This window comes from Phlebotomus papatasi, chromosome 1, assembly GCF_024763615.1.
Source record: "Phlebotomus papatasi isolate M1 chromosome 1, Ppap_2.1, whole genome shotgun sequence".
Classification (NCBI taxonomy): Eukaryota; Metazoa; Arthropoda; class Insecta; order Diptera; family Psychodidae; genus Phlebotomus; species Phlebotomus papatasi.
In genome coordinates this window covers 86,144,911-86,168,962 of record NC_077222.1, presented here as the reverse complement: position 1 = coordinate 86,168,962, position 24,052 = coordinate 86,144,911, and the positions used below count along the sequence as shown (strand labels likewise).

Sequence of the window (24,052 nt, the reverse complement as noted above, 5' to 3'; positions counted from 1 at the left end):
AACTAGTTTCTGGTGGAAAATAGTACTTAAAATTAAAATTAAAAACGATATCTTAAAATGTTAGATATTTTCCAATGAAGTTTTATACAAACTATCGTGCAAAAAATTTTGAAATATTATATTTATTTGTAGAAATAAGTTTCTTTTTGGATCGAACGGACTATGGACATTTGACAGCAGGCTTATTCTTTAAAGTTATTAGGTCCATATATATAGAATCAAACTAATATTTACTAGAGAATGTTTAGTTTAGCCTGAAAAATTGTGCAGTAAAGATCTCAAACTGCCATATACACTGTCGACTTAGTATCATTGTTATAGGTCTTTTGCATAAAGGAGAATCTTAATTGGTTAAGACTTTTGTCGTCCACAGACGAGATTAGGTGCATTTTATAACTAATCGTGTAGGATGAAAAACAGCCGAGACCCAGAACGATATTCGCCGGGAGTCCCTATAAAAATGCCTTTATTCCTTAGAAAAAATACTATTTTAACATCGAATTACTCAAGATCAGCGGAAGTTCATGAAAGTTGGCATGGGGATGATGTACCGCATAAACATTTAATCCATACATACTACCCCTTTCCCTCATCCATTATTCCAGTAGTCTTCATACAAAATGAAGACTTTTTTCCACTTTAACTCCTCTCTGAAGTGAAATAGAAATCAGAAACTAGGCATGGGATCAACGTTTATGGAAAGCTTTTAAACCATGTATAGGAGAAACTGGGGCACCGCCGAACATGAGGTAGCACCAAACACTGATTTTTATTTCTAAAATATACTTGGACTTTGACGATCATTTCTTCAGTGGACTAGCATAGACATACAAACGTATTATAAAATCATTAAAATCGGATGAACAATTTCGAAACCTAACATTTTTATTATTATTTGAAAACTGTACTGACTTGGAGTGCCCCTTGCGGCTGACTTGCGAACCTATCTATTCGATTATTTTGTAGGATTTTTCGAGACCTTTCGATTGAGTATTCAGTGATTAAATTCGGTTAGATCTCTGAGATATAATGATTAATGTTTTGATCTAGAACCCTCACATTCCTATGCCCTCCACCACATGTTATGCAGTGTAAAGACATATGTTTTTCTGTCCAGACTCTTTGGTTCTAGAACAAAAGGTTTTACTCATTCCAATGCCCATTCAATGATGTAGATCTCATTGGTGGACGTACCTGACTACCTTTGCCCATTTTCCTTTTCTTTACCTTGTTATTGACTGTAAAATGTTACGATATTTTTTAGGATCAGTGTAAGTCTATCTGAATCCATACACTGAGAAAAAAAAGAGGGTGCGATTAACTGTTTTTCCTCGTAACTTTAACACTTTTTAGGTGTAAAAATATATCAACATTTTTTAATGTTAATTTTACACCTTTTTAAGGGTAAAATTAACATGAAAAAGGGTTAATTTAACCCCTAACACACCTAAAAAGGGTAATATTTACACCGATTTCGGGTCAATAATGCAGGGTAAAATTAACATTTCCGGAATGTTATTTTAACTTTTTCGGATTTCTCGGAATTTAACATTTCCGGAACTTTTTCGGAGAGTGTAGGGAAGCCTCTTATTAATATATAAAAAATATGATAAACATAAGAAATTCTTGTTGTAAAGATCAGACAGTTTAAAATTTCGTAATTAGACAGTTGTTCAATTTCTTAATATAGAAAGATGTCTCGACTTTCTAATAACATAACTTTCCCACTAAATTCTTTGTCGATTGTTTAATGTGCAGAACATTGTATAAAGTGTCATATGTGAAAGTGATGGGTCGTAATTGAAAAAAAAAAAACAATTTACGAATTGCAATTTGCAATTAAATGTGACTTGCAATTTTCTCGAGAGAGACAGCTATCTCTAAATTGCTTCTAATTGTCTACTTTAACAAGTATTTTGTAGAAAATTCAACCCATGTCTTTTCCCACATTTCCTATTGGGTTTCTGTCCTCCCATGCACAAAACCATAAAGTGATGTAGATTATTTTGGGTCTTTTGGGCCTATTTGCAGAAGTAATTGTATAGTTTGTCATGGTCAGTAGAATTTCTTTGGTGTTTTCGCCGTAATTGGCAAATTAAATTAACCCATTGAAATGGTTTCTAACCATTCAAATTATTTCTTGGACAAACACATCGTGCAGAATATAAGATTTCTTGGGTGAGATAATTCAATGAGCGGCACTTTATGATGGAAATTAGAGATAAGGAAATTTCCATTTCTACCTTAATCACGGGACTTCATCTTCTACCGTCGAATAAATTGCATGTGTATAGAGGGGAGATGAAAAAAAAATTATGCCCTGTGGAAAACTCATTTAGAAAGTGTGAATGAATTGGGAAATGTGGGAGCTTTCGTGAGGAAATTTGAGCTTTTAAATTAACTACAGCGAACTCGAGTTTGCATTTCAATTATCACTTTATGGAACGTCCATAGTGTGATCTCTATTCATAGCACATTCTAAGTTATTTCTTTCACACCGTTCCACCTATTTTTTTTTATGCTTTTGCTTTAAAAAAAAGGCTTTTTATGGTGAGATGAAAAGCATGACGAAAATCATTTAGTATCACTAGTGAGATGAGGTATAAAACAGAGACTCAAGGATATTGCGACTGGTAAAATCCCATGCGATGAATACAAAAAAGTTTTGCTCTCTAGCTCAAGGCAAATATCAATTTAAAAGTTTAATCTATCCTCATCCATTAATTTATAAAGAACAAAATTACTCGAAACTATTTTGCAACAACATGCGACAATTTCTGTCTGCGATATAAACCCTAGTCTTTTCCCATTTCATCAGCTCAATGGATAGGCCAATGAAGGTCTGATGCTACGAGTTGAAGAAGAGCTTTCTTGGGCGCTTGTGTCATGGAGAAAAAGAGTATCCACCCACTGAAAGTTACCAGGCTCAAAACTGACAACTTTGTTAGAAATTAATCTCTACATAATGAAGCAGAAATTGAAAATCTCAACTCTCGAGTACTTTTTTTTTACTCTCCTGCATTTCCATCATGATGAGTTTACAGACACTTTTTCTCAGCATTTCCACTACGAACTTCTTTGTGAAGTTCCTCAAAAAGAAACCTAATTTTCTATTCTAAATTTAAACATAACGAGACTTTCTCGAAATTGTGATTCTAATAGCTGAAACGATTTATGTCTGATTAAAACTTTAATTTTATTATAGAGAAATCTGAAAATGAATTAGGAAAGGGTGGGGCAGTTTCACAAAAGCTTAAACTTCAAAAATATAAAGTCTTAAGCGAATAAAAAATATGGGAAATGTGCTTTAAATTATCAAAACAATTCTTCTTAAAAAGATAATCTAAAGCTTTAAACTTTTGGTAAATGAATTTTATTGAAAACTTCCAGGTGCGTAGAATTGCCCCTTTTTCCCTGTGTAAAATTCTATTTAATTTCTTGAACTCAAAGATAGACCAAAATAATAAATCCACCAAGAAATTATATTTTTGACAATTTATTGTCAATTTATTGACAAATAGACGTCTATAACCAACCAAACGCTATGAGATATCAGCTCAGACATTTTGATGACCCTCTTATAAATCGACATTCTTTTCAAGTCTTTTCACTGATAGGGAGCAAATGGATAATTTCATTGAGTAGTTAACTTAGCAATAAAGTTGTATTTATAATTTCTCTTTCATTACTATTAAAAAGAATAATACTACGAAGAATAAAATGCCATAAAAAGCTCCAAGAGACCTCCATCTGGATTAATCTCTATATGGTATGGTTGTACATAAAAGTGCCTGGAAGACCCATGTACAGAGTCCTTTCCCTATTGCAGACGGAGGATTTTATGATCCAGTGTTTCATTCTACGGTTAATCCTAAGTGTTGATTTTGCGATTTAGCCTCTCACGGTTTACTCAAATATTCACTAGCCACTTATTGACTAGTCCTATTTTAAACACTGTGGGAACTTTCTGTGATTGCAATACTTCTTTTAATGAAACCCAGGCAGGAGAACGAAGCAATATTTCGGACAGGTTTACATACACAAAAGCATTAACGTGATGACTTTGAAGTGTAATGCAAATTTTTTGGTCACTTCTTTTGCAGGGGTCGTTTGGATACTTAGTAGAGTAGTTTATCATCTTTGTTTTCTCTTAAATAATTTTTTTTAAAATTGCTTTGAGTAATATTATATATCAGATAGGGGAGAACCTACGTGATTGACACGCGGTGGGTTATTCTTTGATTTCAAATAAACGTGACAAAAACACTAATCGAGTTATTTTAATAACGTCTATATACTAATTAGTATACTAAGGTATAATTTCAGGATAATTTTCTGAGTTTTGGAGATACTGTTTTAAAGTCAAAACATATTAAAGTGTCTCAAACATGCCTGTTCTCCCTTACCTTGTCATAGATAAAATCAACCTTGTGTGGAATATCGTACAGAAAGCTTTTCAGCTTCCGGAACTTTTCAAGGCTTCTTCCACAGCAGATACTGTTTTATTGCTATGGACATTGCACAACTTAGTAATTAAAAGCATTAAGAGTTTGTGAAATTTTGAGGAAGAAAACAAAGTGGACGATATTGAAAACCTAACCTATCGTTAACAAATGTATTTTTGCACGAAAAACGTAATCTTCCTAAGAAATTTCCCGAATTAAATCCGCAGAACAAACACTAAACATAAATAATAATAATAATAATATTTATTAATCACAAAAATAGGGTCATCCCTCTTACAATTGTGATAAGATAAATTAAAAAAAATTCAAAAGAAAAAAAAACAAAAGCAACAAAAGTTAAGAAAATAGAAAAAAAGCAAAATAGAAAAAAGAATAAAGAGTTTCTAGGAATCAGCCTGAAAATAACCACGAATGGCAGCCGCAGAAACACGGCTGTCATACGGAAGTGAATTAAATAAAATAACACCCGTCACAAAAAGAGACCGATAGAGACAGTCCCCATGAACCTTCGGCACTAAGAGTCCTCGAACCCTGGTCGAACCCCCCCTAACCAGAAGACTCGATAGGTACACAGGGCACCCAGAAATCAGCAGATGAAACAGGAATAACACAGCTCTCATTCTTAGCAGTGAAGGCAAATCACAGCCAATAAATTGATTTCTGTAGGGAGAGATATGATCTCGGCGACTCAATCCGCAAATGTACCTAACACAATCATTAAAAGAAACTGTTAGCGACGGATTGTGTCACTATCCGCGGCAAAAAAAAGCTCTGCACCATAATTAAAGAAAGGAAGAAGAAGCGCTCGCGCGAGAATCAGACGAGTATCATAGGGTGTGATTTCCCGGAAGCGTCGCAGGGTATAGAGAGAATAATTAACCTTACGGCAAATGGATGTAACATGATCAGACCATGAGAGAGTAGAATTGAAAAAGATACCAAGGTTTTTAACCTGATCAACAAAGGGAATAATCTCACCATGAAGGTATAAAGGATAGAAAGCAGGAGAGACTGTTTTTTTGGAGATGATTATGGCCTGGGACTTTTTAGGATTCAGAACCAGCCCATTTGAAGAAGACCAGTGCTCGATATGAGAGAGATTGGAATTCATGAGATCATAAGCAAGTAGAGGATTGGAGGGATCACCCTCAATATAAATTTGTAGGTCATCTGCATAAAGATGAAACGAACAATTTTGCAAGACAGAGGGGAGATCATTAATGAAAAGGGAGAACAGCAGAGGACCAAGAATAGAACCTTGACCAATGCCCTTGCTCAAGATAGAAGGTGGCGAGATATCATCACCAAACTTAACAATTTGTGATCTGCCAGAAAAGTAAGATCGAATGAGGGCAACTGCTGAAGAAGAGAACTGAAACAGAGTGCACAATTTATAGCAAAGGAGATCATGAGGGAGACTGTCGAAGGCCTTGGTGAAATCCAGAAGAACCAGAATAACAAAGCGGCCTTGATCAATGGCTGACGAGATGTCATAATTTACTCTGAGAAGGGCAGAAGTAGTACTGTGACCCTTACGGAAACCCGACTGAAAGTCACAGAGTAATCCATTATCATTCAAATGTTGGGAAACTTGTTCATGAAGAAGGAATTCAAATGCTTTCGAGAGAACAGGAAGAAGGCTAATAGGCCTAAAATCGGAAGGTACTTTAGGATTAGATATTTTGGGAATCGGCACTACTAAAGCCCGTTTCCAAGAATCAGGATAGGTTGAGGTGACAATAATGTGATTGAAGAGATCAGTGAGCACTGGAATAATAACCGGGAGTAGAATTTTAATGAAATCAAGGGAGACTCCATCACACTCCATGGCACTTGATCTGACACGGGAGATAGCATAGATTACATTTTCTTGCGAAATGCAGCAGAAGCTAAAACCCTCCCAGGGCGCAGGGGGCAAAGAGGGAAAATTCAAAGGATCACCAGAAGAAGAAGCAAAATATAAACAAAGTTCACTAGCAGAAATAAAAACAATAATTAATTAATATTTAAGAGTATATTATTATTTTAAAAATTTAAGAAAAATTTTTTTGCTTAAATTCAATGAATTTATTTTAATATTTTAGTTTTAAAAAAAAAGAATTGATATTTAGAGGATAAGCATTAAATATTTGAACATATTTCCATAATTTTAATCAATTTAGTCACATGGTCTTATTTCGTTCACTGTGGACGATATTACAAACTGTCCGAAATATTTCTCCATTCCAGAAGCTTTTTTACAGCATTATTTATAAAAAAAGTACTTCATATTAATAGTCTCTAGCTGATATTCCGCACTTTTCCCCGAAACTAGTTTTATTATGTTTTGTAAATCAAAATTATTTTTTAATTACTTTTTTTTTATAGTGTTACTTGAGTAGCAATGACAGTATTCACAGTTAATGATACGTTCCCAATCCCAAATATCTCACATTCTGAAAAGAAGTAATAAAAAAAAAAACGGGAAAAATCTAAGAATGAGACTCTAAGAAACTTTTATTAGATTGTATTTTAAAGCAAAGAGTCACTCAATGTCAAATACTGTGATCTTCTGTGTGAGCAGAAAGTTACTACTCTATTGCAGATGTTTTTATTTATATACATAAAGGATGATGGTATACAATATAATTTCATGTGGCATAAATAAACTTTTTTCACGTGTAAATAGATTATTTTATGCAACAACACGGGAAAAGGTGTAACCGAAACATGCCGGAGATATTACTAAGATAGAGAAGAACAAAATGGAAATTTTAATTTCATACCCAACTTTTCTATCCAATACCCAGTTAAGACGCTATCTGATGTGAATGGTGGTATCCAGGGTAGGGTATAAATCCATTCACCTCTCTTTGCATACCAGTACTCTCAGTATGGATTTAATACTTATTTAGCTTACACCACTAGGATACACAGCACCTCCAGCCGGTATTCACTGTGTATAGTGCATGTGTATATCTAATCGAAATCCCGTGAAACTATCATTTCGTACTACCAACACCGTACATCTTTCCAATTTTATTTTGCACTATTCCACCCTCGCGCGCCCCCTTTTATATCTCTCAGCCTTTTGTTTATACATTCGATGTCGATGCGACGATAATAAAATACAAGCCCCGACGGGCAGTATATGAAGGGCCTTCCCTATGTACGAAAAAAAGAGTCGTATAATGCAGAAAGAACTAATCGTATATCGATTCCCCATCATTGTGCCACCACATCAAGTGTCATTGATGGATAGTGGCGCACGAATGTGGAAAATGTACAAACCAAACGACAGTTCCGACATCCTTTTGGGTACCAGAGACGCGGTGGACGAAAAAAAAAGAGAGTAATGGACTGGTAAATGCAATGTTCTACTTCGATAGTTTATCGGGCCTCAATTTTCAAACTGGCTGTTTGTTTTTTATTTCACTCATTTGTTGTTTATAGAAATTGGAATGCTATAACCAGTACATGCAAGAGATCCGCATGAAAACACTCGTGTTGTGTACTCTCAATTAAGTTGCCAATTGGTGAGATGCATCTGCAACATTACATTTTGATTCGAGACCATTTAGTTTTGCATTCGAACTAGTTCAAGTTAATTGATAATAACTTTGCATATTAGACTGTTGAATACTATTAGTGGAATTATTCTTTCTTTAAAGTTAGAGGTCTATACATATTGGGAGCACTTTTGGCAGAATTTTGATATTTCCTCTAGGAGTAGGACAAGTAATTTCTTTAAAAATTAAAAAAAAATTTTTTTTGACCAAAATGACTCCTAGAGCGGTTATGTGGCCTTAAAGATTAATCCACTTAAAAAAATTAGTGCCTTTAAAGGATGTAACTTATTCGACAATTGATAACCCCAATGTCGAACTAAGGTTCATCTTTTATTCGTGTCATGTTTTGGGGTGTTCCTAAATTAAGAAACTAAGAATTAGCTCTTTTCGCATTTTTTTTTGGAAGAAGAACAAAATGCTAAGTTTCTAGATATTTTTGGTATATTTATATTAAGTGGCAGCTAAAATCCGAAAAATCGAAATCCCTAACGCCAAAATGTCGGAAGACAAAATCACGATTGCGTCAAATTCCTGAATGGGTCAAAATCCTGAAAAGCCAAAATCCTGAAAGACAAAATTGTGAAAGCTAAAATCCCGAAAACCAAAACCCCGAAAGCCAAAATCTCGAAAGTGAAAATCCTGAACGTCAAAATCTCAAAAAGCCCCGAAAGCCAAAATTCGGAAAACCGAAATCCCGAAAGCCAAAATCTCGAAAAGGTCAAAATTGTTAAGTCTAAATACTGAAAACCAAAATCCGGAAAGTCAAAATCCCCAAAAGGCCAAAATCGCGAATGCCAATATACCGAAAACCAAAATCCCGAAAGCCGAAATTCCTAAATCCAATATCCCAATATGTCAAAATTCCAAAAAAAGCCAACATTCTGAACGTCAAAATCTTTGAAAGGGTAAAATTATACAGAAGATAATTTGTAGAATAAAACACAGATAATTTCAGATGCAATCAGGAAATTTTGCCTTTCGGGATTTTGGCGTTCAGGACTTTGACGTTCGGGATTTCGACCGGGACCCATTTAAATGTGTATAAATTAAAGCAACAAAATTTTTTTTTCGCAAAAAATATACAACAGCTCACTTATTATAAGAATTACCTGGAGCACTGTCTTTTATAAATCCTATCCCTGAAAAAAAAAATGCTTTAAAAAAAAATTATTTTCGTGACTGTTTTTAATTCTGAAGAGAGTAAGTCTTAACTTTCCTGTCAATTCAAAGAATTTGTAAGAATGAGAAATGGAGATAAAGTCTCTCAAAGTTTCTGATGTTCACACGAACGTTAGCAAATCTAGGGTCTCTTTTGCTTTCGTCTCTGTATATTCGACAATACTTTGAATCTGGGTTTTGAAAGCTTTGTAATACATTCTTAAGCGGTGTTCAAACTAAAGGTTTAACACAATTCCCGAATGTTTTAAAATCTTAAATAGCAACCAACTTTATTTTTTTAGGATCTAATTCTAAGTTAAATTTTTCCAAAATATCTTGATTGATACGAAATTAGAGCAGTTAAGCCATATGGTGAAGCCTTAGGGTCTTGACAGACCTGAGGATTAGCCGAGCGACGGCTTAGCGTAATTATATTCGACATAATGGTTAAACTTCATTTCCATAATTTTCCACTAAGTCATCTCTCGGCTTAAGTCGTAAGTGTGTCTAGGGTATTAGGGCCTTGACGGACCTGAGGATTAGCCAAGAGCCAGCTTAGCGTAATTATATTTGACATAATGGTTAAATTTATTTTCTATCATTTTCCACTAAGTCGTTTCTCGGCTTAAGTCGTAAGAGTGTCTAGGGCATTAGATCTTAAGTTCGTATTAAAGAAAGTAAGATTGTTAAGAATCTTAGTTAATTTTAGTTTATATGATGGTTTTAGCAAAAAAAAGTATTTCTTGACGTTGAAATTCAGGAAACCTCCTAAAAGCCTCGGAAGTACATCAGTGCTGAAGGGTAATTTATTTAACGTTTCATTAATAAGAATAGAGTTATTATTAATAGCCACCAAAAGTAAGATAGAAATGTAAATAAATAAATTATTTTTTATGAGACCCATGTATCGCGTTTAAAATTTCAATACCTATCAATTAAACCCAATCTTATTTTTAAATCAATAGAGAAATACTTTTATTTTATTTCTTTTAATGTACCGGGTCATGTTGACTATTTTGTATACAATTTAGTTTTCAAATGTTTATTCATTTTACTGTGATACGTGAAAATTGTCCCTTCAAACGTTTTAATTTTTTTGCACCGGGCGGAACTCGAATTCACAACTGAGACAGTTAAGTCAGGTCACGGGTCTTATTGATCAAAAGTTTAACGATCTTATCAATTTCACCACGAGTCCCCTGATTAAGAAATGAGCCCTCTGTGATCTGGACTTTGACCCTAAAAAACAGTAAACAGACCTAAAATTAAATCATTAAGCTAAACTTTGCATACTTTAGTATGAAAAACTTTGCTGAATATCACCTAAGGTTGTTGATTTTTATTTAGTAGACATACAACATGGAACACATAAAATATCCACTCCAAATTAGTACCGTGTTTGTTATGAATTCATAAACATCGAGAGTCACACAGCAATTTACAATGATATTCATTCAATTTCAGGCAAGGCACGCAAAATTTGCTGTACATCGTGCGTAAATAATGCCTTGAATTGAATTCGTGCTCTACACGAATTCGACCTTAATATAATTTTTGAAAATGAAAATATTTTGATTTAAGAGAAATTTGATTTTTTTCCTCTGAAAGCTGTTTTGGGTGAAATATTATATCAAATGGGATATTGCTGAAATGATGTAAAAAAAAACAGCAATATTATATTTTTGTTCATTCATCCACTTAAAAGTATTTCATGGCATTATCTGAAATCAGAAGAGCAATTTCATGAATTTGTACGTAATTTTGTTCAAAGTGCAGAGGCAACATTCAAATTGACTCACGTTTGAATGAAAAATAATATTTAGCAATTAGTGTGAATTGAAAAGCGGATAAACAATTTTATGCTTTATTGTCGTTATCTTTTCAGAACTGAAAATAAACTGGGAAATTTCACCAAAGCGAAAAGACATTTTCAGCTGGAATAGACGGAAACTGGTCTCTCAGTCGATGACTCTACGTGAGTATTCAAAATCTATATAGAGATATCTTTTGAGTAGATAAATCGTAAAAGATCAGTCGGAATTGTGGGTGGGAGATGCATTTACTAGTATACAATGAGTCCATTTCATTTACATTGTGTGGAGAATGAGGGAATCGTCATGACTCTCTATAATGCAGTCAGATGTAAAGAATATCCCCTTCTAAACCCTCAATCACATGCCATTGGAAAATGTCTCGAATAGAAAAAGCTCGTAGCGTGATTTCCTGAGGGAGCAATAAAATTTCCCTTTCAGTGTCTTTCCAACATCCTCGTTCCCCCTCGAAACATGCTCCACGTCGTAAATTTACTCTCATCAATAATGGGGAAGATGTACACCACAAAATATACATGACGTAGCAAGAGAATCAAATACACCAAATTCATAAAGTATTTTCTACAAATATTGAAGGGTAGAGATTCATTTATGAATGTACAAATACGTGAGAAATGCATTAGATCTAAAGCTTATAAAAGTTCATGGTGACGTCAAATGCGAAAATTCAATGTGAGCTTTTAGGTTTACCTCAAAGTGAACTTTTTACTGAACCAACAGCAAGAGGCACAAATTGCAAAAATATCCGGAAACTACGCTATATTTAATTGGATTCAGATGGTTTTAAAAAAAGAGAATAAAAACACACAGCTTGGCGCATTTAGATTCGTATTATCCTTTCAAATTTTAAATACATAGCACTATGTATGGTATTTTCAAGAATATTTTTGAAAAGTCACTTACATTAGTCGAATTCAAAAAGATGGCAATATATAATGTACGTACATTGATTTTGAGTTTACTTTTCGATTTTCAAGATCTTAGTTATTGCTATGTTTAATTCTTGAATTCTAGACTTTCTTCAAAACAAAGTTTAGGCGAGACTGGGGCAAAAAGTCACAAAATACCTACCCTAGCGCCCCACAAATTTCTAATTAGTGCAGTTTTATAGGAAATTTATTGCTCTACAACTTTGTCAAAGTCATTTTCCTCTATTTTGTAAGGACATACATTTATCGAGCTGTTTTCTGAAAGGTAATTTTGTGAACATTCTAAAAAATGCTGGGGCAAATAGTATCAGGTATCAGGATATTATCACATTTTGATTTACTTTATTACGGGCTTTCGTCAATTTAAAAAAATAGCTAGTTGACATATTTTCATAGGAAATTTATTCCTCTAAACCTTTTTAAAACACCGTTTTCTTTATCTGAACGAGAAAGCGCTTTTCAAGCTATTTAAAAAAAGACACAAGAGACTGCAAATCGTTTGATCAATACAAACAAAAAGCGGCAAGACATGGAAATGACTTTTCTTCTCGCCGTGAGACATCAAAAATTGCTTCAGTCTTTGTTACTTTTTGCTCCATACCATTTGTTACTTTTTACCCCAAGTGGTCTTTTTTAATAAAAGGATTTCTGGAGGAAACAATCTTTGTAAAATTCCAAAATAGATAGTGGTTTCGTAATAAAAGAATCCAAATCATTTAGGAAATATTTACCAGTGCATCAATTTTGGAAAATAAGTAGGTCAGAATTGATATTTGCTGTAAGAAAAACATTTAAAAAAATAGGGCTAAAAATTTCAATATTTTTTATTTTCTGACTTCCTTGTTCGAATTCTAAGAAACTTACGACATGGAAGAAGGTCTTTGGAGGCTATCTATAGAAAAAAATTGAGCCGCTATCTTTTTTACCTTGGAAAATATTGAATTTTCAAATTTTCAATTTGTGACTTTTTGCCCCAATCTCCCCTATGCTTTCATCTTTTACCGTTTATACTGTTACCGGTCTTCAAAACAAATGGTACAAAAGACATTGACTTATAATTATTAATTAATACTTTAATTCGTAATCCACCAAATCCTACTTTGTCTAATTTATTTCGAAAACTGCTGTGATCAAAAGAAATTGTCAAGATGTCTTTTTAAATAACATATTTGAACCCAGTGAGCACAGTTAACTAAAAAGAGGCAGCGTTTTCAGCATATTTTTGGTGAAAACGCTCCCTTTTTTTAGCTAACTGTGCTCGCTGGGAAAGATGCCACTACCCCAATTGATGCCACTTTGAATAAAGGAGTATTTTTTCAATATTACAATATTTTCGAATTACGAATTATAAAATAATGATTGTTGCATATATTTCATAATTCGAAAATATCGTAATATATTTAAAAAATACCTTTTTAGTCAAAGTGGCATCAAATGGAGTACTGGCATCATTCGGGGTATCCACACTAGTGGATTTATTCAAACCACTCAACCGATACGGTCAAAGCTGGATTTATTTCAAAGGTGATGTTTGACATTTTGGTTTTCGAAATTTTAAACAAAGGGCCCCTTCAAAATTTATAGTTTCTTGCTTTATTTCGAAGTCAGAGCTTTATTCATTTCATCTAGCAAATCATTTCTTTTAAAAATGTATCAGTATTAAATGTTAAAGTCAAGGTTAAAGTCCTTAAAAATTATTTTGATCTAACATATAGGAAAAGTCTTTCGGGTTTCGTACATACTCTGAGCATTTCACATTTTTTTCATATTCATTTAACGACTTTGACATAATTAAAATTATATTAATTCCCACTAGGACAGATTCACTAAAGGAATATGAGAATAATATGAAGTGTTTGAAGCCAGGGTTAATACGAAGCCTGAAACATTTCCCCTATTAAGAATGTTCTCAGTTGTAAGATCAAAATTTTCTAAAATGTTCCACAGCATAATACTAAATCAGAAAATTAATCTGGAAGAATTAACGAATATTTATCATACGGGTTCGAGCATTTCGTAAAGGAGAATGGTCAAATCCGGTCCCGGAATCGCCACGAACGGGACCTATGTCATTGGATAGACATTAGTATACGTAACAACTTTTGTTCTGGGATCAATGTTCTAAACCATGGAGGAACAGTTCTAGAGCATAAAAACTATTTTTCACAATGATGAAGAATGATCAAAAGTATATGGGCGCTGGTTCATCTTCATACAAACATTAGAGTAGACGCATTTTAAAGATATTGATATAAGGTTGAGAAAAATGCCGGGACCCAGGACGATAAACGTTGGAAGTCCTTGTAAAAGAGGCCCTTATCCTTCCGAAAAATCGCTGTTTTGACAACAAATTACGCAAGAACTGCTAAAGCGATCTTGATGAAATTCGGTATAGGGTCAGTGTATGACTTAAAGTTTTTATCTATGCATACCACCCCCTCCCTCCACCCTCCGTTCTGGTAGCCCTCATACAAAATGGGGTCACTTTACCTTATAACTCCTTTCTAAGACGATGTAGAAAGCTGATATTCAACAAGGGAACAAAACTTATGGACGACTTTTCAACTTTGCATGTTAACCCGCTCCTCCACCACCCCTTCTAGTAATCCCATACAAAATGAGAACATTTTGACCTCCTTTCTGAGAAGAAGTAGTTGGTTTGTAAAAGAATGAAAAAAATGAATAACTAATAACGTTAACAATAATTTTCTAGATTTTATATGCATTTATAGACATCTAGTCGAATTACAGCTTTCTGCCTCCTCTTAGAAAGGAGTTATAAGGTGAAATGCTCTCATTTTGTATGGGGGTTATCAGAAGGGGTGATGGACGAAGAGTTTGGGCAGTATGGTTAAAAAGTCTTCTTTAAGACTTGTTCCCAAGCTGTATTTCAACTTTCTATCTTTTCTCAGAAAGGAGTTATAAGGTGAAATGCTCTCATTTTGTATGAGGGCTACCAGAAAGGGGGACAGAGGAGGGAGATATTATACATGGTTTAAAAGTCTTCCCTAAGCTTTGTTCCCTTGTCGAATTTCAGCTTTCTACATCGTCTTAGAAAGGAGTTATAAGGTAAAGTACCCCCATTTTGTATGGGGGCTATCAGAACGGAGGGTGGAGGGAGGGGGTGGTATGCATAGATAAAAACTTTAAGTCATACACTGACCCTATACCGAATTTCATCAAGATCGCTTTAGCAGTTCTTGCGTAATTTGTTGTCAAAACAGCGATTTTTCGGAAGGATAAAGGCCATTTTAGAAGGACTCCCAGCGTTTATCGTCCTGGGTCCCGGCAGTTTTTCAATCTTATATCAGTACCTATAAAATGCGCCTACTCTCGTTTGTGGCGATTCCGGGACCAGCGCCCATATAGTTTTGACCATTCTCCTTTGAAATGCTTTGGTACTATTTTTCTCTGAATATCACAATACACAGGGTCCCAAGATTATGCACATTTTAGAAATCGAAAAAAAAACCGCACGAAATAGTTTTATGCACTCAGAAAATTTGCATGACTGCATGAGATTTCTTTCAAACAATTTATAGAAACTCCGTAATATATGCAAGTTATATTCTGTGCCAATTTTTTGTGCTATTTTCAGCGCCAAAAATTTATAAGAAATGCAATACGAAGCGAAGCAAAAAATATTTGCATAAATTTAGGCATACTTATTGAAATATTATTTCACAAATTAGTTTCTAAATAGCAGGAAAATATGAATAATTGCGATTGCGTTAGTCAGGTGCAAAAGCAGCATAATTTTGCGAATTTGCGGATTCATGGAAAGTATGTTTTCTGTGATAGTAAATTTTCAATTTTCTTTAAGAATTAACACAGAAAAAAATATTTTGTAAAATTATACATAAATGTTTGTGAATTCCTATTGGGAGCTTACAAAATCTTCGTAAATAGCCCACAAAAATCACTTGATGAACATTTTTTGTTCTTTTACAAACATTTATTTGTAAATTTTTGTTTGTCTACAAAACTTTATGAATATTTTCGAACAAGTTTTCGTAAAAAAAATGCTCGTTGAGTGATCGTGTTACGAACAATGTTTGTGAAGAAACTCTCTTAGTGGATTACACAGTTCGTAAGTTGCTATTAGGAATTCACAAACATTTGCCAACAATTTTACGAAATATTCTTTTCCGTGAAAGAGATAGAGATATCAACATAGGGTTTTTAACAACCCTTTCGAAATTGATATATCCTGAGTTCTTTGTATATTATACAACGAATTTGGGAGTGAAGTAATTGATTCACTAGCATTTTGAATTGATCACTTGTGAAATCTTGTTAAATATATACAAATTTTATTATTAAATCAAATTAATTACAATTACAATCATTTTCTTATTTTATACAATATTTCCAAAATATATCCAATGTTGTATATGTTTGATATGTTTCCTTTTTAATAATTATATTAATTTTATTTTTGATAGCTTATATTTATAGTTTGATACAGTGTGCTATTTACGTATATGGTCTTTTCTTCTAGATTTTTGATTGTATAATTTTCTGATAATTTTAGTTTGTTTGTGAAATTCTTATTTATATTTTTTGCGAATTCTTCTATTGCTTCTATATTACAAATTCTATGAAGTTCAGTTGTTTTAATGTGTGTTTTAGTTTCATTATTAAATTTGTTGTTTGCATTCGTAAGCATATATTTTGTACAATTTTAAGTTTTCGTTGATTAGTTTTCGATGTAAATATTTTTCCAAATGATACTGGAATAGCACAGTATTTACTAATTTACTATCATAATTTAGTATTACTAATTTATTATCATATTTTAATAATGGAAAAAGTGTCTTCAAACTGGTTTTTTTCTCTTTTAACTGAATTTTCTATATGTTTGTTGTATTTAAGTTTAGAATCTAGCTGTATTCCTAAATATTGTATTGTCTTTAACTTCTTCAATTTCATTATAATTTTAATTTCAAATTTCTGTCATATTTAAGTTTTGTTGTACTGACATTAACATTCATTCTCCATTTTTATAATATTCACCGAGCTTCTTCAGATACTTTTGAAATCTTGTTAAATACAAATAAAAGATAGTACTACTTTTAACGCATTTTCAGAGATATTCTTATAGCTTATCCGGTTAAGTAATACTTCGTACTATTTTGGTCTTTTGCCAACTTAGTGAATCGTTTACATTCCTGGTGAATCGATCACTTCACTTACAGAATCACAGCTCTGAAAGAAATAATTTGCAAAAGGGTGTAAAAGGGTGCAAAAATCGATTAATTTTGAAGATGAATTTCGAATTAAACGAAAAATTTGCAATTGGGTGCAAAAATTTGCAATTTGGCAAATATTTGCCAATTATTGCCTCCATTGCCTCCCTTTGCAATTTTTTGCAAATTTTTACCTCCGAATGAGCACTATAGTAGCGCCATCTGTGGTGAAACACCATAAATATGATTTGGCATTCTTGTCTGCCGCATTAACACAAAATCGACGTACACATACTCTCAATGAAAATGTTAATTGCACTTTTCAATTTTTACTCCACTACCACCGTAGACACTTTTTTTTCAAAAACTTTTCACTTTATCTATTATTTACCTAATTTCTTAGCAAATTTTGCCCATTTTTCTGCATTTAAACACTGACATTTGCAAGAATTTTTGTCGTCGGACTATTACTGAATGAACCATCCAACATGTCAAAAATTTTTGCATTGGGATGCAACCTCGCGAACACATCTTTCAAAAATCTCACTATTTAGGTCTTTTCGTCAGAAAATATTTGTCACAAAACACTCCAAAGACCTGAGCAAACTTCTGAACCACAAAATTTCTTTTTCCCAAAAAAATGTTTGTCAATTTTCCTACAAAACACTGCTCAATTTTCACCTTATTTCTGTCGGCACCGTGTTTTTGTGAATCGTAACACAATTCTCTACCGTAGCAGCTTTTCTTCCCATTTTCCACTATTATAATAGTTATTGAGAAAACACGCGAAAACTATCACCACTTTGCGAATTAACTGCACTGTGAATTAATATTTTGTCTGCCATTTGACAATTCTGAGCGACACTGGAACTGGAAGCCATTGGAAATTGCTTATTTTGTCGCGTGCAAAATGGCAAACTTTTGCATCCTTTTGCATCTTTTTGCAAAACAAAGTTGATTGAATTCGAATTGACCAAAAAATCGATTGAAATTAATCGATTTTTGCAAAAAAGTCGATTGGAGCCAGGGTTACTACCCTTTTTGGTTAATTATATGGAGTGGGTGTTCTCCTTTTGCATCCTTTTGCAAATTATTTTTTTCAGAGAGGTAGATTTATCATAAAACGAGGTTTTAGTGCAAAATCTTAGATTTTCATTACAAAATTGAAATTTTTTCATATTTTATTAGTACAAAGAGTAGATAATGTGGAATTGACCTATAGGGGAGACCGGGGCAGAAGTAGCCAGTAAATGAAATTTTTCATTCCGTATAATTTTTATTAAAATGTTTGCATTGTGCTAACAAATACTTCAATAAATAGGAAGGGAAGTGTAATTTTGGAATAAATAGTGGTTTCTTTAATATTCCTTCTATATGACAAGCTATAACATCCCACTGTCTAATACCATGCGTGGCTAATTCTACCCCGGTCTCCTCTATATATGCATAAAATATTAAAATGATTTATTTTAAATTTGGAATTACCAAAAATTTCAAAACATTTTTAATTGGTAATGAGTCGATAAAATTAATTTTGTTTGTATGAAAAATACATTTGTATTATTTTAGTGCTATTTTGGGTTGTTTTCGAGCTGAATTATTAATCAGAATTAATTGACTTATATCAAAAACCCACGGGGATAGGATATTCGTGGAGTTCTCGAATTGTTGTTTCGTGTATTCTGTGAGTTTGCCTTCGGCATTGTTTGCAACTTTTATTTCACCAACTTATTGAATAATCTGTCTGAGAGGGTTTATATATATATTTTTTTATAAATAAATCGTAAATTCAATCAAGGGGTGTTTTACTGAGAAATTGAATTAGGAACAGGAGATTCAACACATGGCATAAAGCTCTCGTATTGAGTATAAACTTTTGTGACGGGTGAGCTTTAAACAATCAATGTTCAAATCCAATTACAATGTTAGTGGAAAAAAATAATATTGATTTTGTTGCATTTTCGTTAGAAGAATCAAAAAGCACTCTTGCGGAAATCAATTAATATATTGGTATTTGACGTTAAAGGGACACTCAATAACATGTTGAGTTCAATTGTAAGCTTATTTCACATGGTAGGATGGCATTGTTGCTGTCTATTGTAGAGCCTTGTTCCTTTCAATTTCACCCCTAAGCTGAAATGGATCGTTTTAAAAAAGATTATAATTGTTATTCGCGGGCATTTTAAAAGAATGGGGGGGGGGGGCAGGGTTGTAGAAAACTATAACGATGAGCACTGAAAAATTTTCAGACATTGCAGTATACTGTTCTCAGCGTATAGAATGTGAATTCAATAGAGACAATATGGGCAATAAAAAAGAACCACGCAGTCATTTCTGATTTAATAGAAAGCTCTCGAGCTGAGCTGTGAGCAATATAGGGGGGACTTTTAAATAGCCTCTGTGATGGATATATTCGTGCAAAAAGCATTCAACATGTGGAGTGTGATAAGGAGACTGTCATTGTGGGTGGATTACTCTTGGAATAGCCATTCAGCATTCATCAAGGAGACCCTCAAATTGGCGTGACAAAAAAGAGCACTGTATGCTAACAGAGAAAAAGACACTCTGTGTTTATATGTGATTCCCCTTCTGTGCTTAAATACCACCTTTTTTGCCCGCAATAAAACACACGACCATCCCACTTGAATTTTAATTTTCTACAGCATGCAGCAGGAGCTTTTGCAAAGGCTCAGACGTCCTTATCCCCAAAAGCCTCAATGGCAAAAGACATCAGGGCTGTCATATAGAAAATCTCTGTCATTTATGTATGAACCATAGTCACATAACACATTTGCATATGAACATCATGTGATGCGACATAAAGTTATGAATGCATCAAATTACTTTTCATAGAGACAATAGGGATTCCGCATTGCTTTGACGTGAAAGACATCCGTGAACCTGGTGAAAAATACTCACTGTCACCTCATTGTCAAACATAAAGTGAAATAATATATTTTTTATAGTTGTATATGTACGAGGTACATTCACAAAAATTGCACATTGAATTATTTTAGTAATATATTCTCATCCCTGGGTGAACATTTCAACGAATTTTCAATTAGATGTGGCAGAGATGATACCCCTTTTAAATTATTCAAAACTCTATCAATATTAATGAAAATCTTAAATAAACATGAAAATTGTATTGATACCGTAATAAAGAGTATTTTCCGTTCAACCAATCGAAGAAAATTCACAGAATTTGCAATAAATGTGCTTCATTTCGACATTCAATATATTCAACGATGTTAATCCAATGCATTATTCTCCAAGACAATACTAATTCAATTCTCATAAATATCTGTTAAGTAGCACGAGCAAAGGATTTGCAAAATAGAAAAATTGCTCGGGGTGATATCATTAAAAGATTTCTTTTATCTATGTCAATTTAAAAATAGAATATAGGATTTGTGCAAATTCCCCTAAGCAACAATGATATACATTCTGATTCCAAGAAAATTCTCTTGCTTTGTATAAGAAAAAAAGTATCAATGAAGCGCGTTTCAATACTGCCTGGAATTATATCAAAGTTTTCAGTTGCTTCATTAATAATATCATACATAGAAAAAGTTCATCTTATTTATTTGATCATTCTCGTTTGAGCTAGCGAATGAAATGAAGTGTTTATATAGGAATAAAGAATATAATAAAGATGAGAATTTTGCAATACTATTTAGTGTTTGGATATTAATAGTTCAATGATTTACGAACACTTTTTATCATTTTGATTTTAATTTATTCTTCCGATTGCTTGAGGAGAAATGGGGCACCTTTTTGAATTGGAACATCTTTGAAACTGAGCTTTTTTTTCCTACTTTTAAATGGAAAGCCTTATCAATAGTTTAGCTTCACATTTGATTTATGTAGCTAAATTATGGGAGAGCCGGCATATTTGAGACACTGATTTATGTTTTGACTTTATTCCAAATCTGAGAAAATGATCTTGAAATTTTGTATGACGTTTAGTATACTTACTAATGTAGACTTTATTAAAATAAATCGATTAGTGTTTTGATCACATTTGATTAAATAATCAAAGAATAATCCACCGCGTCTCAAACATGCAGGCCCTCTCCTATGTCATGATAAGGTCCAGTTTATTTAAAATAGGAAAAAAAGACCATATCCAAAAGGTAACCAAATTCAAAGGGGCCCCACTTCGACCTAGCCACGACTATTTGTGTTGTTTTTGTACTTAAGAGACCATATTTCCACTTCTTTAAACCGATTTAATTCTTCACTTAAAAAAAATTGAACACCTTTTCTTTTTTTTAAATAAGGGGTTACATGGGTCTCTCAGGTCAAAAAATAGGCCTTTTTTCTGATAATAATTTATTGTGTATAGAATATATTTTAGAAATTCCAACTTTTGGGATATGAAAGAGTAACATTAGAACAAAATTAAAGTAAATGAAAAATTTTGAAAATTGGACCGTTGTTGGTAGCTGATTTTCGGAACCATTCCTCAAAAAACAGACCTTGCGGTAGGCAGGATTTCTCCCAGTAGGTTCATCTGAAATCAAAAAAACCGCATATACTCTGTTAGAGGATTAGTTGGACCCGTGGATGAACGAAGGATTTTTCAAAACACAAAATTTGTATTTTTCGCAAAAGCTTTTGTAAAAAAGTGTCGATTTTATCCTATTTTTCAACACATTTTGTATTGTAAAAATGGTTCTGATTAAAGGAAGTGCAAATCCTTCGTTCAAACACTAGATAATACTTCTCTAAACAAGTATGCAAAATTTCAGAAAGATCGGTTCGGTAGACTCTGAGTAATATTGACTACCGTATTGTAAAACGGTGTTTTGAGAAAAACGCGTTTAAGTTTTACAATAATATGCACACGCGGGCGGAATGCATAACTAAAACTGCTCTACTTCCGAGAGTTTTACTTCGATTGACTTGAAATTTTCAGAAAATATTTTTCAAATGTTATACTATAAAATAAAAAAAAAATAAATTGATTTTCTTGACCTGTGAGACCCATATAACCCTTTAATTAAGGCTACAATTTATAGCAGAAGGCGACTAGAAATCTATTATCTTTTTTAGCTCTAGGGCACAATTTTAATAAGTCAAGAAATTAGATTAGAGTTCTATACGTCTCGTACTTTTAAGCACCAAATTGGTTTATAAAAAAGCCTCTATGAAGTTCATGAAACATGTAATATTTCTTGGCGAACGGAAAATATTTCATATCATAAATTTATCCCAAACAGCTCCATTCTGAAGCACAGTTCACGATAATTCGGATGTGTTTTTTCTTGCAGTATTCAGTATTCAGGACTGGTAGGAACTTTAGCATTATATGAAGTATACTTAACTTTTGAGATAAATCTCTAAATTTTTAATATTCCCTTTTAATTTATAGTTCTACAATTTAGGCTCTAAATTATAGCATAGCAAGCTTCAAAGTAACCAAGTTAAAATTAAAATATCAATGTTCTTCGATTTCATTTAATTTTGAAACTAATTGTGATGACCTTTAAAATATTTAAATAGTCCAAAAAATAGGTTAACCTGTAGTGTAGGAAGTGCCGGGATTTTGGCTTTCGGAATTTTGGCTTTCGAGATTTTGGCTGCCACCGATTACAAATTACATACAATTACATTTTTCTATCGATTTTAATAAATTATTGTTACTATTTTTTAGCCTTGAATTCGACTAAATCACAATTTCCGTTTAGCAACTTTTTATAAATCAATAACAAAATTAAATTTAAAATTTGTGTCTGAGACTGCCTCTGCTTCCCCTATTAAAATGAAGACCTAGAATATCTTCACAGTCTGCCGAGAGGTCTATCATAAATTGATTTATCTATGTAAAGTCAACTGATCCCTGGCTGTGTTGATTATTTAAAAGGTCGTAGGTCAGGTAACATTATTACCTCAATATTAATCGGATATGGAGGGTAAGAGTGCAGTATTCACAATATTGAAGCTACAGGGAAATCCTGAGGCAAATTGAGAGTTCATTTAAATTATTATGATACTTGTGGGATTGTGGGAGCCTCAGTAGAAATTTCTGAATTTCTCAAAAGCCATCATGAGTGGGAATTCAGTGCAATTATCCGAGATACTTTGTGAGAACGTTGATAGATGGAATGCAGATGAAAGGGATAATTCTGAATGATTTTGATCAATTTCTTTTTCCATCTTTATGTGTTCTTTGACACCGACTTGGTATTTTTCTGTACATAAACGAAAAATGATTGGAAAATCGTAACAAATTTGTGTTTGTGAAGAAATGTACAGATAAGATTTATTGGTGGATTCTCAATATTGTGAATAATGCATACCATACGAATCAATCAATAAGATGAACTTTTTCCTCTTCTGCCCAGACACTCATATATATATCTCAGAAAAGGGGATTTCTTATAAATGTCTTCACTCTGCCTTGTGTATTTTATTCAGAGATGAAATATTGCAAATAACCCCAACTATCAAAAAGTGACGCTCAATATCTGTGGAGAATTTTTTTCTACTACGGCATCGTAAGAAAAAGTCCCTAAAAATTGAGTTATACTGCTCATTTTATGAGTATACTATTCCACCAACACTCCAACTGAAATGTTCAATTTACCGAAGAAATTTCTACAAAGTTCGCAATTCAATTGATCGACCCCTGCTGCTGGGAGTTTTTGCTAACATTTTCAAACCAATAATTCTACAAATTTGTAAAAAAATGTGTTGCAAAATGTATGAAATACTCAATATCTTATCGGGGACTCTGGACACACAGAAGTACAATTTTATCAGTAAAATAACTTTTTTCATGACTTTGCTTGTGTTTTTAGCTATTTTCTCCTTGTTGTTTTTTTTCTGATCTTTGATATTTTATAGCCCATTCATACATGTGAGAAACTTGGGGGCTCACAATTAACCGAATAAAGAGTATCATGCACAAAATCGGTATTTAAT

The 24,052-nt window shown here is 33.0% G+C and overlaps 1 protein-coding gene across 2 annotated transcripts in view; it reads left to right on the top strand.

The window, feature by feature from the left end:
• Positions 1–24,052, top strand: part of LOC129797908 (uncharacterized) — a 269,671-nt gene that overhangs the window by 64,484 nt on the left and 181,135 nt on the right. For both annotated transcript variants that reach the window (XM_055840784.1, XM_055840785.1), the window contains exon 2: positions 11,058–11,147. The gene's annotated coding sequence lies outside the window, so the exon portion shown is untranslated. The remainder of the gene's footprint in view (positions 1–11,057; positions 11,148–24,052) is intronic.